Raw genomic sequence first — 17473 nt, forward strand, 5'->3', positions numbered from 1 at the left:
TAGAGTGACGCCCCTCTTATCCGGTCTGCGGTTGGTTGACGCCACGGAGTGTCCTCTGTATGATAAGGCCTGAATCTCTCTGCAAACTGCTTGAAGGCTGCTGACATAAATCTGTAAAAACAAAAAAGAGAGAGAAAGGAGATAGAGGGGTTCCACATTCGAGGAACAAATGATGTCATCAAACGGTGTTGAAGCGTTGACCTAATTTTAACAATTTTGACTCCCTTGCAAAAATCAAGCAGAGACCGTACGACTAAGCTGTAGTTTGGTGTAAGATAATAACCCATCGCCCTCCCCCTATGTTCATCGTAAGGGTGGCCCCCAAGTCAATAAAAGACAAGGTTCTTCTCACGACTCCATCCTACAGCGATTCGCCGGCCTCATTTCGATATTTGGGAGTATGAGCTGAAGCTAATTTACTGTGACTAATGTGTGTCCTTCTAGTCTTGCCTAATAATTTCACTGCAAAAGGTGTAACCAGTAAGACTACAAAAGGACACTTGCATCTTGGTTCTAAGCCTGAATGTTGCAGCTTATTGACACAGACCATTTGCCCTGGCACAACACTATGCCCCCCCCCCCCTCTTGGGGCATTTTCTAAGCTTCCCGAACCTGTTTTTGGGCCTTTTGTATAGCCTCTGTCAAAGTCATGCAATACATTAAAAGTGAATCCGACATCAAATCCACATCAGCCTCAGCAAGATCTGGAGTTCCTGGTAACGATATTGATTGCCCTGTGATAACCTCAAAAGGACTCATCCCAGTCTCTTTGTCAGCTGATGAACAGATACTGCACAGAACTAACGGAAGAGCATCTACCCATGTCAGCCCTGTTGTTCCATACTTTTCCAGTCGTGTTTTAAGAGTCTGATTAACTCTTTCAATCATACCTGATGATTGTGGGTGCCCTGGACAATGAAAGTGCCATTGCATTCCCAGAAGTCTGCAAACTTCTTGACACACCTGGCCAGTGAACGTTGTGCCACAATCAGAATCAATACTGGTCGGAATTCCCCATCTGGGAATCACATCTCGAACCAAGACTTTAGCAGTAAAAACAGCAGTGCCTTTCTTAGTGGGGAAAGCTTCAACCCATCTAGAAAACTTGTCTACTATCACCAAGACATCCTGATAACCCTTACATTGAGGAAGAGTGATAAATTCATTGCAATTGCAATCCACGAAAAGGCCCAGAGGGTGCAGGTGTTCGATTTGAAACTGATGGAATCGGGGGTACCCGATTGGAATTGTGTTTTTGACATGTCATGCATCCGTTAGTTACAGCTTCTGCATGTTTCCTGAATCCCCTTGTCCACCATACTGTGTTAAAGCGTGAAGACATTTGAGAAACCCCTCTGTGTCCTACGCTGTGTATCTGTGTGACCAGATAAGGAAGCAAGGCTTTTGGAGCTACAGTTCTGTTTTGATATCTCCAAATGTTGTCATCTAACAATTTACAACCATTTTCCATTCACTCCCATTTTACTTCTCGGGAGCACTGATTTTGCATCTCCGCTATGTCTTTGAGCTGTGAGTGATGTTCAATGACCTGCAGTTGACATGCTTGAGCAGTAGGAATGTCTGCCGTTCTTGCGCCGGCAACCTTGGCTGCCTGGTCAGCAAGAGAATTTCCCTTCGTTTCAACAGAATCGCTCTTCTTATGAGCTTTCACCCTCAATACTGTAACCTTTTGTGGAAGCTGCAGAGCCTTTAAAAGATTTTCCCCCACTCTACCATTCTTTATAGGCGTACCTGCAGAGGTGAGGAAACCTCTTTGCTGCCAACCTACTCTGAAATCATGAACCACACCAAACACGTAGCCGGAATCACAGTAAATATTGACTGTTTTGTCAGTTGGCAATTCACATGCTTTTGTAAGGCCAGTCAATTCAGCTTGCTGAGCTGAGGTTCCTGGTGACGGGGCCCCAGAAGCCAAAATTTCTGAATCAGTGGTAACTGCCCAACCTGCCTTGCGTTCCTCATTGTCCACAAAAGATGACCCATCAGTGTACAAAATCAGATCAGGATTTTGAATTAGTACATTGTCTAAGTGTTCGTCTACGCTTAAATGTTGTACAATCTCTGCACAGTCATGGCCGTCTGGAGTTGCTTCAGACCTTGAAAGCAATGTGGCTGAGTTTGATAGTGTAGCTTTTTCAATAACGATGTTTGGTAACTCTAGTGCTGTGGACCATTTGATCCATCTTGGAAGTGTCACATGTGCAGCTCTGCCTACAGACAACAAAGCATGTACAGAATGTGGACAACGAATGGTTAATTTCTGATCAAGCACTACAGGAGTCACACAATGCAAAGCCAGATAAACTGCTTGAACTGCTCGCAAGCAAGGCCCCCACCCCAGTGCTACTGAGTCAAGTTGCTGAGAATAATACCCCATAGGTTTATTCTGATCTCCCCATTCCTGAGTTAACAAAAAGAGGTCATGTAACTTTTTTGTTCATGAACATGCAATGTGAATGATTGCCTGTGATCTGGTATTCCCAAAGCTGGAGCTACAACGATTAATGCTGCCCTCAGATCTTTTCTCACATCCCCAAGCTCTTTTGACCATTTAAACACTTCTTACGCACAAAGTCTGTTTCAAATTCTCAAGACATAAGTGAGAATCAGGATGCCAGTCAACTAAGTCATGTGCTCTGGGATTCCCTTTCAACAAGTTGTTTAAAGGTTGTGTTTTCTCTGCATAGTTTTCAATCCAACTACGACTGTAGTTACAAAGATCCAGTAAAGATCTTAACTCTTTGATTGTTTTGGGAACTGGATGTCTTTTAACAGCCTCGCAGCGGCTCTGTGTTATTTTCCTCTCACCCTGAGACAAACTCTGCCCTAGATAGATTTCCTTACTCAGAAGCTGACCAAACTGATAGACTGGTTCTAAGACATTAGAAACATTTGGAGGAGGAGGAAAACTCTGCCCAACTCTCTCTCGTCTCTGCTTGTGCTTTATTTTTGCATAGCAATTTTTTGCCCAGTGTCCCCTTCTGCCACAACACATGCAAACATCCTTTGGGACAGTCTTTTTGTTTCCCTTTTCAGAATCTGATTTCAAAGACCGCATTGATTTTGATTCTTGGCTGTCTGCTCGAGCTACATCACTTGCAGTTTTCATCAAATCATCAACAGTGAAATTAGTGTCTGTGGGTATTTCTGAATTACTGTACACGTGATAATGACTCTTTTGTGATTGATTCTAAATCAGTGGGGGAATCACAGAGACAGGCAAACCTTCGGGATAGTTTATTGATTTGAGTAGAATGTACATAAAATTAAAGAAAAATTACTGAAATAAAACGTGTTCTTCCCTGTGCATTTTATTTTTGATAGGGAAAAGCAAGATTAGACTGTCCAATTTTCTGTTGTGATTAATTTTAATGTTATTAAAAGGTTACAAAAACATTTCTTGGCTTCTATAACTGTTTTATTCAATGTTTATTTGTATGTTAAGTGTTCATTTTCTAACAATGTTAAAATGTCTCGTTTTTCTGTTGTGATTATAATGCTATTCAAACTACAAAATATATTTGCAAGTATGCAAATGCAAATGCAAATGTTTGTTGCTATTGACAGATCCAACTATGAGATATGGCTTGTAGATCATATAGATCTAAACTTTGAGTCCAGTTTCACTAGATCTCTCTCCGTCAGGAACAAATTAAACCTGGAAATATCATCTCCGTTGTGAGTCAATCTTTAACCCAACCACCAGGGAGATATAGAGCTGAAGGGAAGAACATCAGCAGGAGATGATGTGATGTTAAATAAACAGAAAAATGATTTATTGAATAATCTCAGTTGTTCGTTAATGCTCAGTCAAGCTCTGTCAAACTTCGTCTGACTAGAAACTGATTCAATATGTTTTTTTAACCATTCAAGATTACAGTATCAAGACATTGTCTCATGACATTATTATGAACCTTGAGATGGAGACCAATGGATACTCATATCAGCATGAGTCACAATACAACTTCCAACAAGGTTAAACAACAGGAAAGTAAGGAACAAATAAGACGAGTAGAAGTGAATAATAAAATAAATGAATAAATACATATGATAGATGAATATTGTAATAAATTAGATAAAACAAGAAACAAGTGTATGTTTCTAACCAGATCTATCACTATGCAAGCTATACTCATGCATTGCTGCGCTATGAAATGACAGTGTCGTTCATAAACTAAAGGAGGTGGCCAATTTTACGCTGGCGAAGCTCTTACATTTTAAAAAAGTGAGTTGCATTTTTCAATTCTCTCTCACTCCCTCTCACACACACACAACACAACACAACAGTTTCCCATTTTCACATCAGTCTTGGAGTTGCACACATCCTAAAACATATTCTTAATGGCTAAAATAATCTCTACACATTCCCAATCACAAGTCCTCATTTTTTGCTAAAAATGTGTGACCAATTATGGTGTTATTCTGATGGTATATATTTTTCTAAGCACATTTGAGCAATTCCAGACCACATCGATCCTAATTACTACCATTAACTTTGTATTAGCATTTGTAAGTGAAATATAATTGTTAACAGGGGTACAAAGTGACGCCTTTTAATCATGTATGTTTTATTATGCAAGAAGACATATTTGGTTAAAAGTGAGTCTAAAAGCACCAGCACCCACTTACACGTTTGAAGAACAATGTTTGAAGAATCTCTCTTTCCAGATTCTGTCAGTAAGGCTTTCCTGTAGCTCAGAGGTTAGAGCATGGAACTAGCAATGCCATGGTCATGGGTTCGTTCCCAGGGATTGCACATAAAAAGCAAATGTATTATATAATGCAATGTAAGTCGCTTTGGATAAAAGCGTCTGCCAAATGCGTAAATGTCATAATAAACAGATATGCAGTTAATGTTAAAATGTTTCTGCATTTTGGGTCAAATTGGCCATCTTCAACATGTAAAATAAGTATTTTACCACATTTTCAAAACACAAAATAATACAACGACTATATTATTCAATATTTTAAATAGATGTGTAATTTTCAAGAAAATAAGAGACAAACACATTGTTAAATGCGACTGCTTCTAGAAGGCTGGTGGCAATGTTGCTCCATGTGTTGAAGATGGCTTCACGACTGGCTTCCACGTTCTGGAACTGAACTGTTTTTTTTTTGTAAACATCCCTTGCCATCCATCCCCAAAAGTTCTCAATGTGATTTAAATCAGAAGGACATGCAGGATGATCATAAGGAGTGACTTTATTCTCCTGGAAGAAGTCCTTTGTCAGGTGGGCGTTGTGAACTGCAGCGTTGTCCTGTTGAAAAACCCAGTCTTTACCGTACAGAAGAGGGCCCTCAGTCAAGAAGTATGCCCGCTGCAACATGTTTACATAGCTGCCGCCGTTTGAAGGCTCTGCACAACCTGAAGCTCCGTTTTCCCATTGAAGGAAAAAGTACCCCAGATCATGATGGAGCCTCCAACACGGGTGCATAGAAAATATCTCCAGTTGGAACTCCTTGTCATGCCAGTAACGTTGGAAGCCATCAGGACCGTTCAGGTTCCTTTTTTTCTCACAGAGAATAAAACTTTTTCCACATGTCAATGTCTCATGTTTGGTGCTCCCTTGCAAATTCCAAACAGCCAAGTTTGTGGGGTGGAAGAAGATGTGGCTATTGAAGACGTTTTTGTTCTTGAAGCCCTTCTCTCTTAGATGCCGTCTTATGGTTCACGAGTTCACCTAAGCAAATAATGCGAATAGGCGGCAATTAAAGGGAAAGTTCAGCCCAAAACACCAATTTGCCGTTTATTTACTCACCTTCCGATTCGCTTCACGTAACATCAACATGTCCCCAGGAGCTGCTTTTTGGAATTTTGTGCTTTAGGAACTCTTAGATTATCATATTACATATTATATTACATTATATGAAGCAGAGAGGGCTGCGGATTTACCAAACAATCTTCTTTATCCTTCTATTCAAGAAAAAATGTCACCTACATTGGATGGCCTGAGGGTGAGTAAATAAACGTCAAATTGGAGTTTTGGGCTGAACTATCCCTTTAAGTAAGCAGAGAATATAAGTATGAGTGTTTGGTGTGCTGTCCAGGGAGAGGGCTCTGAGGTCTGTATCCTTTCCTGAACCCAGAGCACTCCTCCTTGTCCGGGGAGAGGGCTTCGATCTCGGTGTTTGCCCGAGCCCAGAGCGCCCCTCTCCAGGTAGAAAAGAGGGTTGATGATGAGGAGTCAGGGTGGAGGCGTGATACTGTGAAAATGTAGAGTGAAGGAGATTAGGCGATTTAACAATTTATAGAGCTTGCTCTGATTTGGTAGGAAGGGTGATATGATTTCTAATGATAGGCAACTGCGTAATTATTTGCAAGTGTTCATCCCAAACTTAATAAAACATCATTTATTGGGCTGGAGTCAGCATCAATAAGGGCCTTAATTTGGGTTGAGGATCGCCCAGTGTATTCACGGACAGCCCGTCGAAACCTCTGACTCAGTACAGGTGAATTGTTCTTGGGTCTACCACTTGACTTTTTTGTCCCATAACTCTCAGGATCTATTAAGAAATTAGCAATGACTGTCTTACTGCATCCAACGTCGGCAGCGATGGCACCTTGCGAGAGCCCTTGCTTCTGCAGCTCAACAATCCTGCCACGTTCAAAGACAGAGAGCCTTTTTGCCTTTGCCATAAGGAGATCATTACATTGTTACTGCCTGAAGAGCAATTACATGAAATCCATATTTTTGTGCATATTTTAATTTTTTAAGGCTATGGTCTTAAACTTTTGATCAGCTGATGAACAGCCTGTTTGAGTTTAAATAAAGTTTTCCATAAATTGCCTACTCTCTGTTCTTTTATCTCTTGCTCCTGTTTCTTGTTTTGGCAACCCAACCTGGCTACGATCCACCAGCGAGAAATAAGAAAAACTTGTAATGTCCCCCCGTGTAATGTTCAATAGACTTCAAAGAAACAGAGACAAAGGATTGCTGGTGCTGGCATTTTTTATTCCATATGCCACAGGCGGCTCCACATTACAATGCATAATTCTCATCAACTGCACTCATTATATTCAACACTATTACTGACACCTAGCGGTCAAAATACTTAAGATCAATACATTATACTCATTACATCCCTTTTCCTTAAATAATACAACATTACACCACATTATTAAACCATGCACCATACATCCTTCATTGATCATATACAAAACACATATATATATATTTATATACACTTTCTTTATACATATACTTCATTTATATAAATCCAATCTAACGTCTCCGGTTACTTTCGTAACCTCGGTTCCCTGAGAAGCGGGAACGAGACATTGCGGAGACCGCATATGAAACTCCTCCTCTTTTTCACTTTTTCCTGAAATCTTATAGGATAACGCCAGTAAAAAAACTGGCCAATTGTCGCAAGAATGCAACCGTATGCAAATACTGACGAATCCAGACAGTATAAATACAGTGCATGTGACGACAATCCTCAGAATCTACGAGAGAACGCCTGCACGGTGATAAGCGGCGAACACGGCGTTCTCCGCAATGTCTCGTTCCCGCTTCTCAGGGAACCGAGGTTACGAAAGTAACCGGAGACGTTCCCTTTCGAGAGCGGTCACTTCGACATTGCGGAGACCGCATATGGAACGGTAGTACAATCCCGCCGTGAGAGCTTGCAAAATCAGCCAGAAAAACTGGGTTAAAACACACAAGCATGGGAAGCATACTATTTTAACCATTCACGAGGTCGCTAAGCGTCAACAGCTGATTGGCTTAAATCGGCCAATAAACTGCTATATCGGGCTCCTGCCAAATTTGCATATCCAAACCCAACCAATGCAGCGGGCTGCGCTGAAACAGGGCAGACACCACAACAGTAAGAGCCAGCACGGTATCCCGGGCGGATATAACAGAGATATAAAAGTACACCAAGCACAGCATAAACAGCAACGCGGCAACCACTGTGTAGCATAAGCGATTATAAAGTAGAAGATAAAGAGTGATCAGCACTCACCGAGAGGACTTGAGACGACAAAGAGGACACGTCCAATCTGTAGAACCTGGCGAAAGTGTTCTGCGAAGACCAGCCAGCCGCACAGCATATGTCCTGAATAGATGTGCCCCTAGACCAAGCCCACGAAGAGGCGATAGCCCTAGTCGAATGAGCTCTGATACCGAATGGGCAGTTCTGTCCCTGACTCTCATACGCTAAGGTAATAGCGTCCACCACCCAGTGAGAGAGCCTCTGCTTTGATACAGCCCGACCTTTAGTTCCCCCACCATAGCAGACGAAGAGCTGTTCAGACTGCCGAAAACCGGCCGTGCGATCAATGTGAGCCCGCAAAACCCTTACCGGGCAGACCGCTCTCGGAGCGTTTGCATTCTGCGAGTCTGACGACTCGGAAAACAAAGCGGGCAAAGAAATGACCTGTGCTCTAAATGGGGTAGACATAGACTTTGGCACATAACCCGATTTCGGCCGGAGAGTGACATTGCAGTCGCCGGTTCCAAAACGAATGAAATCAGCGCCGACTGAGAGCGCTTGTAAATCCCCTATGCGCTTAGCCGAAGCAAGGGCAAGAAGGAGAACGGTTTTTAGAGTGAGCTCTCTTAGGGAAGCCGCGTCCAGAGGCTCGAATGGGGGAAAGTAGAGAGCCTTCAACACCAGCGCTAAGTCCCAAGGCGGCACCGAAGGGGATCGCGGTGGAAAAAGTCTCCTCGCTCCTCTGAGGAATCTGACTACCAGCATGTGCCTTCCAATGGATTGCCCATCAACCGGGGAACGAAACGAGGCGATAGCAGCCACATAAACCTTCAGCGTTGACGGGAGTCCGCCGCTGTCCAGCCTGTGCTGCAGGAAGCATAAAATATCAGACACGGGGCAGGACATCGGGTCGATATTGTTACTACTGCACCATTTAACAAACACCCCCCATTTGAGAGCGTATAAACGCCTGGTGGAAGGCGCTCGACACTCCGAAATAGTGTCAAGTACACGCTGAGGAAGTGCATTTAAAACCCCCGAAGAGGCCAGGCATGAAGACTCCACAGCTGCGGGCTGGGGTGAAATATCGTGCCGTTCGCTTGGGACAACAGGTCTCTCCTGAGGGGAATCCGCCACGGCGGTGCCGTTAACAATTCGCTTAGGTCCGGAAACCACGGTTGATTCGGCCAAAACGGAGCGACGAGGATCACCGTCGCCGTCTCCTCTCTGATTTTGCACAGCACCAGGGGCAAAATCTTCACCGGAGGAAACGCGTAAAGCCGAACGTCCGGCCATCGCACCGTCAGAGCGTCGCTCCCCATGGGGGAATGGGTCAGCGAGAAATACAGCGGGCAGTGCGCGTTCTCGCTCGTCGCGAATAAATCCACTTCCGCCGTCCCAAAGCGCTCCCAAATTGACCGCACTGAGTCTGGATGAAGCCTCCATTCTCCGTGCGGAAGACCCTCCCTCGAAAGCATGTCCGCTCCGCAGTTCAGACGACCGGGGATATGCGCTGCCCTGACAGAGAGTAGATGCCGATCTGCCCACAGTAGGAGACTCGCATCCTGTTTGAAAAGAGTTCCTGAGCGGACTCCTCCCTGGCGATTTATGTACGAAACCACAGACATGTTGTCGGTGCGAATCAGGACATGTTTCTTCTCCAGTCTCGACTGGAAAGTATGGAGAGCTAGAGACACCGCCATCAGCTCCAAGCAATTTATATGCCATTTTCTCTGTGACTGTGTCCAAAGGCCGGATGCCGGCATGCCCTCGCACACTGCACCCCATCCCGAGGACGACGCATCCGTCGTAACGACTATGCGTCTCGTAACCAGCCCCAGGGGAACTCCCCGACTGAACATGCTTGGGTCGCGCCATGGGCTCAGGGCACTGAGGCAACTGAGTGTAACCGGGACTCGCACTCGACCCGAGGACCATGCTTTCCATGGAACCCGAGCCTTCAGCCAAAACTGTAGCGGTCGCATGTGCAGAAGACCCAGGTGGCAGACCGCCGAGGCTGACGCCATGAGACCCAAAAGCCTCTGAAACTCCCTCAGTGGAACAGACCGACCCGGCCTGAGCAGATGTAGAGCTGAAGAGATGGACTCCGTCCGCTCTTGAGAGAGGCGAGCGCGCATCTCCACTGAGTCGAAACATACCCCCAGATACGTTATTGACTGACTCGGAGTGAGCTTGCTTTTCTGCATGTTCACGCGTAGCCCCAGGGATGTCAAGTGACGAAGCAGCATTTGCGTATGACCGGATAGCGCCTCCCGTGAGTGGGCTAAAATTAACCAGTCGTCCAGATAATTCAGAATGCGCATACCGCTCGCTCTGAGAGGGGAAAGCGCCGCGTCCACGCACTTCGAGAATGTGCGCGGTGCTAATGCCAGTCCGAACGGGAGTACGGCAAATTGGTACGCTGAACCCGCGAAAGCGAATCGCAGAAACTTTCGGTGGCGCTTGGCTATCTGAACATGAAAGTACGCATCCTTCAGATCCACGGATGCAAACCAGTCCCCGGGACGCACTTGTGCCAGGATCTGTTTTAGAGTTGTCATTCTGAACGCTCGCTTGTGAAGGGCTCGGTTGACGGGTCTCAAGTCCAGAATCGGACGCAGACCACCATCTCTCTTGGGCACTACAAAGTACCGGCTGTAAAACCCGCTTTCTCGCTCGTTCGGAGGGACACGCTCGATCGCTCCTTTCGCGAGCAGGCTGCCGATTTCCTGCCTCAACACAGGCGCATTTTGCGCTGACGTAAGCGACGGAACCACACCGCTGAAGCGGGGAGGTCTTCGTCTGAACTGCAGGGTGTACCCGTGTTCTATCACATTTAGTAGCCAATGAGAAATGTCCGGAATGGCCTTCCACGCGTCCAGAAACAGACATAATGGCCGAATCTCTTCGGGCGTTACCGTCAGCGGACCGTTTAGGGAAGCACGCTGGTGCAGCGGGGCTAATTGCACTGGCGGGGAAATAGCCCGTGCGTGAGACTCCAGCCGTCTCTCGCCCACGGGAAAGACCGTGGACGAGGGAAGGCTGGTTATAGTCGGGATTAACTGCGGCTTCGCGCTGCACCGTGGCAGGGCAAGGAACGCAGCATTGGTCGTGTGAGGGGGAAAGAGCTCTTTTTGTGAACAGGTATGTGTTTTTATTGCATTTACACAGACATTTACAACATTGCAATGTTCGCCCGCAACCGCGGGGGAAAACTGATGCAAACAGCGGCGTTTGGGGGCCACCGGAACGCTCACAAACTCTCTCCTCCTCTTTATAGGTCCGTCAGGATGACGGCTTGGCAGACGATGACGCTCCGCCGTCGTGGCGCGGCGGTCCTCTCTGCGGTCCTCTCTTCGGCCCGTACCTCTTCTTAGGCGGGCCCGACCATTGTTTAGGCCGTGCATCCGGCTCACGACCTCGAGAAGCCTGGGCGGAAGCAGCGTGCTGTTTGGTCGGCCTCTGCGCGGAGTGCGACGCGGATGAAGAACGGGCTCTAGGAGACGGTTGATAAGAGCGTCGCGGGAGCACGTGACTCATGGCCTTGGCGCGCTTTTGCGTCTCCCCGAAGCGCTCCACCACCGACTCCACGACGTCACCAAAGAGGCCGGAGGGAGTGATCGGGGCGTTGAGGAGAGACTTACGGTCAGCGTCTTTCAGGTCCGCCAACGTAAGCCAGAGATGACGGTGTAGGACGACCATGAACCCCATGGATCGGCCGATAGCTTGTGCGGTCCGCTTCGTAGCCATCAGAGCGAAGTCGGTCGCTGCCCTCAGATCCCTCGTGGCGTCCGCCTCCAGGCTTGCCGCTATCCAGCGACTGAAGGATCTTAGCCTGGAACACCTGCAGCACCGCCATTGCGTGCAAAGCGGAAGCGGCTTCTCCGGCGGATGCGTAAGCCTTACCGGCGAGATGGGCGGTAAACCTGCACGGCTTCGACGGCAGGCCTGGGTCCGAGCCCAGCGAGGTGGTGGAAGGGCACAAATGAGCGGCGAGGGTCTCCTCGACGGGTGGCATGCGCACGTTACCGTGGGCCTCCGCTCCGACCACGTGGGCGAACATGGATTGCGTAGCGGCGTGAACGCGCGCCGACTGAGGAGCAGACCACGATTTCACCACGTGCTCGTGGACATCTGGAAAGAATGGCGCACTCCTCTTTGATGTGGCCTGACGGCGGCCCGCCTGAAGGTACCACGAGTCGAGCTTACTTTTTGCCGGCTCCTCAGGTGAACTCCAGGTGATGTCGAGCTCGCTGACGGCCTTCTCGAGGACCCTCATGAACTCCTCGTGGAGGTCCGGGGTGCTCTCTAGGTCGGGGCGATCCCGCTCCGACCCTGCCCAGTCCTTGTCTGAAGCCGAGATGGACATGGAGTCGTCGTCCTCCTCAGCGCCGAAGGAAACGGCGCCCAAGACGGAAGGCGGGGGACGAAGACTCTCGTCGGCGTAGAGGACCGGGGAATGGGGTGACGGCAGAGGACAGCGGCCCGGAGCCGTGTCGTCGCCGCTCCCCCTTGGAGCGGGTAGACTCACCAGCGACTCGTTGGTGGCAGTGAGCCTTGACCCTATATTTCCACGAGCGATGTTCCTGCGAGTTCTCAAGACACGCGCCGGCAGGTCCGCACAGTGCGCGCAATCGGACTCGCAGAATGCAGCCTCCGCATGAGCCAGGCCCAGGCAGGCAATGCAGTGCTCGTGCGTATCCTGCGGGTCAATGGGACCCGCGCAAAGACAACAGTATGAAGCCATCGGATGCGGTGAAGAATATCCAGTTGCGTCTTCAACGATGGCAGCGTGAAAAAGAAGATTCTGAGGATTGTCGTCACATGCACTGTATTTATACTGTCTGGATTCGTCAGTATTTGCATACGGTTGCATTCTTGCGACAATTGGCCAGTTTTTTTACTGGCGTTATCCTATAAGATTTCAGGAAAAAGTGAAAAAGAGGAGGAGTTTCATATGCGGTCTCCGCAATGTCGAAGTGACCGCTCTCGAAAGGGAACCTATGGTTTTCGCACCCGATTAGATCTCTGCAAGATTTGACTACCAGTTTTAAAAACAGAAGACTCAAGTTCAAGTTACGGTCCATTCATTTGATTGTCAAGAGAATCCGACCCAACAACAGAAAAAGGCACAGCAACAGGAACTTCTGAAGACTTTTCTGAGGAGGAGGGCATATAATTAAAGTGCCGCAAATCAAGGTGTTTTCTGCAATGTAAAAATAGTTAGTGATATCCCCAGAATGTCTCTGTAAAGTTTCAGCTCAAAATACAGCACATATTTTTCATTAAAATATGTTGAACATGGCCATTTGTAGCTGCAATGGAAAACGCGCCATTTTTGTGTGTGTCCCATTAAAAGCAAATGAGCTTCTGGTCCCCTCCCCGTATGCAAAATATTACAAAGAGCCCTTGCACATTTGGATGACTTCAAGACAAGCAATATGACGTATATGGATATAGGCAAAAAAAATCATCCAGAGTACTTGTATATGACAGTATGTAAAGATCAGCAACCAGGTTGTCTTACAAATGCGCACTCTGTTTCTATCCGCTCTTACTAATGTTGCACTTAGGACATACGAGAAAACACTGAACTCACCAAGAAAGACACTGCCATAACTTTCTTTCGTTGTAATGAATAAGCTTTACTGAAATGATGTCGGTCACAAGTCTTCTGAACCAATGTGTGCGATGCGTTTTACCACTAAAATTACTAAAATAACACCTGTCTTTGGACCATGTCTCAGGTTTAGCCGCGAACATGTAAACAACAGTCGCTAACGTGCTAAATACATTATTTAATAAATGCGATGTGTAATATTTACTTATTCCAGAGATGAAGCTTGATCGCGATCAGCTGGTACTCATCCAGTCTTGAGAATTTTTTTTTTTTTTTTGCCAAAAACCCATGCTATACCATACAAACGAGAACCAAATACGGAAAAAAGCATACGAAAATTTTGGACCGTAAGTGCAAAGACCTTTAGTCATCATCGTCCCGCCCGGGACTTTCGATCGTTAATAACTTCGGCCCGCGAGGTCACAGCGGAAAGAACCTGGGCTGGTTGGAAAGGTCTCCCACCGGCCCACCTTTATGTTACATTTTACTTCGAACAACAGCACACATTTGTTGTTTCTTATAGATTTTTGTCGCTGGCTAGTGCCTACATCTGCTCTTGCCTGAAAATGGCTGACAGCGTGTCTCTGGGTGAAGGTGGAGCGCTCAAAAGACGGAGTCTGTGAGCGGTCAATGTGACATCAGATTGTTAGGGGATCCCTAACAGCCTGTTTTTTCTCGCTGTTGTGGTTTAAAGGAGATTACAAAAAGAAGAATAGATAGATTTGTATAATTACAGGTTGTTTCTGTAATCCCGTGGACTCTTCCACTCTGACAACATCTTGCTCAAAAAGGGAATTTTTATTGCCGAGCTCCTATTCCTTTTGCTTCCTTTTCTGATGTTCCAGCTCTTGCAATATAGAACTTTAATTCTCACTTTTCAGAGATAATTTTAGTACGGTATCATGCATTTTACGATTCATTAATTGTTCAGAAGAAGATAATCCACAGGCCAGAAGTGAAGAACGATAACTCAACAGAGCTAGGTGTTTATATTAATTATTTACAGCTGCCTTCTTCAATAATCTTTTTACAATTTGCACTCTCTTTTCTGCTTTTCCATTTGCCTCTGGATAAAGGGGGCTAGACGTAGTAGGCCTATGCTTAAAACCATACTGTGCATTTCATAATTATGCGTGGTTTATGGTCAGTCTCTACTGTGAAGGTAGGTAATCCATAAATATATCCATGAAATCTCTCACAGCCAAACACTACACCCAGAGTCATTTTCAATTTGAGAGTAACGTTTTTCAGTTTCTGTCATCGGTCGAGAAGCATAAGCAACTGGTTTCCAGGAGACACCATCCGCCTGAAGAAGCAGTCCCTTCTGAGAGACATCTGTAGAGATTTTATTAGGACGCTTGTGATCACAAAACACAAGAACAGGTTCCGTAGTCAAAAGCTGTTTCAATCTCTTCCATTCTAGATCATGTACAGAAGACCACACAAACTTTTTGTTGATGTGTAGCAACTCTCGCCAGTGTATAGTTTTCTCTGATAGATTTGGCAGAAATTGTCCTAGAAAATGTACCATACCCAAAGCATGCAAGACCCCCTTCTTATCGCAAGGAGGTGGCACATCCAACAGAGCTTGTACTTTAGATGGACTTGGTTTAACAGCTGTTGCCATCAGTTTCTCTCCTAAGAAAGTAATCTCTGACACCTCGAACTGACATTTCTTCTGATTTAACTTTAAATCATGCCCTCGAATTCTTTCCATCAACTTGAAAAGCTGTTAAGTATGTTGTTCCACAGTAGACCCCAACACTACAAGATCGTCAATATAATCACAAACACCTTCAAGACCTTCAATAAGGGATTCAATCGCTCAATGAAAACACTCTAGAGTTCGAGAGGGGGCCCGTTCTTCACACGTCACTTACTACATCCAAGGCCCCGTTTACCTTGTAGGTCTAGATGCTCAATTCTGATTAGTTGCCTATATCCTATATATATATTTTTTTCTGTCGTCTGTTTACACCTACTTTCAATTGTGACACATATTTACACGATTTACGTACTTACACTTGCCTAATCCATTTGAAACATCGCGCATGCGTGAACGTGGGTTATTGACCCAAGAACACTCCCTAGCCATGATGGATGAATGCGAAATGTGCTTGATGTAAGCTCTGTGATATATGACAAGTTCGTCAAACATTAAAGTGATTTTGAGGTGGAGGAAGAGGAAAAGAGCCATCATTGTAGTCTGCGCATATGCTTTGATTGTTTAATCAAATTGTTTAATGTCATTGATTTAACTGCATCCACACGTTTTTTCACCTGATAATACGTCATAAAACCGCACACAAGTACCAAATTGTTACCGTTTTAATTACGTACGTTTAATTACGGCACCGCAATGCCTCAGAAAATCTGATCTGCCTGTTTACATGACAGTCACATTGACACATATCTGATTTATATCTGATTTCTTTCCACATATGAATGAGGCCTGAAACTGATCTCGAAATATCCGAATCCATGCGTTTTTTTCCTGTTTACACTGTGGTGGGTCATATCCGATCTGTATCACATTGGAGGAAAAAAGCGGAATTGGGTCACATTTAACTGGCAGTGTGAACAAAGTGCAAATGTAACATCCAAGATGAAAATAAGTGTTTTATACCCATTAGTGTTCACTGCGTAGGATACTGAGGAAAGTGTCAGGAGTACTGTCCTTTTCAATAACATTTCTTAAACTCAGTAGCAGTTTCAGGAGTCCACATCACGAAAGGCATTCATATGCTGAGTCTGCTCAGAAAAGTGGTACAGAGATCAGGAAAACATGATGTTGTTGTGCTATTTTATTGTTTTAAATGTATCGTGAATTATTGAATTCTCTCCACAAAAGGCACAAGACGCATCCATGTATATACTTTTAAGTCTTTAAAGGCTGAATACATGCAAAAAAGCCAAAACTTCAATACATTGACCATGACATTATAAAGAATACAAACCTAAAACTGGAGATTTAGGAACTACAGTGAGGGAAATAAGTATTTGATCCCCTGCTGTTTTGTAAGTTTAACTGCTTACAAAGAAATGAAGGGTCTATAATTTTTATGGTGGGTTTATTTTTACTGATAGAGACAGAATATTTACAAAAAAAATCTTATAATTAAATAAATAGATGTGCATTTCAGTCAGTGAAATATGAATTTGAGCCCCGAGCCAAACATAACTTTGTACTTGGTGGAGGAATCCTTGTTGGCGAGCACAGAGGTAAAACATTTCTGATAGTTGGTCACCAGGTTTGCACATTTGTCAGGATACATTTTAGTCCACTCCTCTGTCAAGGTTTCTGGGCTGTCGCTCAGCAAATTGGAGTTTTAGCCTCCTTCACAGATTTTTTATTTTTTTTATTTAGTCATTTGGCAGACGCTTTTATCCAAAGCGACTTACAGTGCACTTATTACAGGGACAATCCCCCTGGAGCAACATGGAGTAAAGTGTCTTGCTCAAGGACACACTGCTGGTGGATGCTGGGATCGAACCAGCAACCTTTGATTTACCAGTTCAGTGGTTTAACCCACTAGACCACCATCTCCATTTTCTATAGGACTAGGGTCTAGAGACTGGCTAGGACATTTAATGTGCTTCTCCTTAAGCCACCCTTTGGTTGTCTTGGCAATATGTTTTGGGTCTTTGTTATGTTAAAGGCACATCCAAGAACCATCTTCAGTGATCTAGTTAAGGGGAGGAGGTTCTCGCCCAAGATTTAATGGTACACTGGCCCATCCCTCAGCCCCTCGATGCGGTTAAGTCTTCCTGAACCCTTACCAGAGAATAAGCCATACAGCATAATGTTTCCAACACTGTGCTTCTCTGTAGGGATGGTGTAGTCAACATTTCTCTGCCTACAAACACAGGAGTCAATTTTGGTCTCAGCAGTGC

Source organism: Triplophysa dalaica, chromosome 6 (assembly GCF_015846415.1).
Source record: "Triplophysa dalaica isolate WHDGS20190420 chromosome 6, ASM1584641v1, whole genome shotgun sequence".
Lineage (NCBI taxonomy): Eukaryota > Metazoa > Chordata > Actinopteri > Cypriniformes > Nemacheilidae > Triplophysa > Triplophysa dalaica.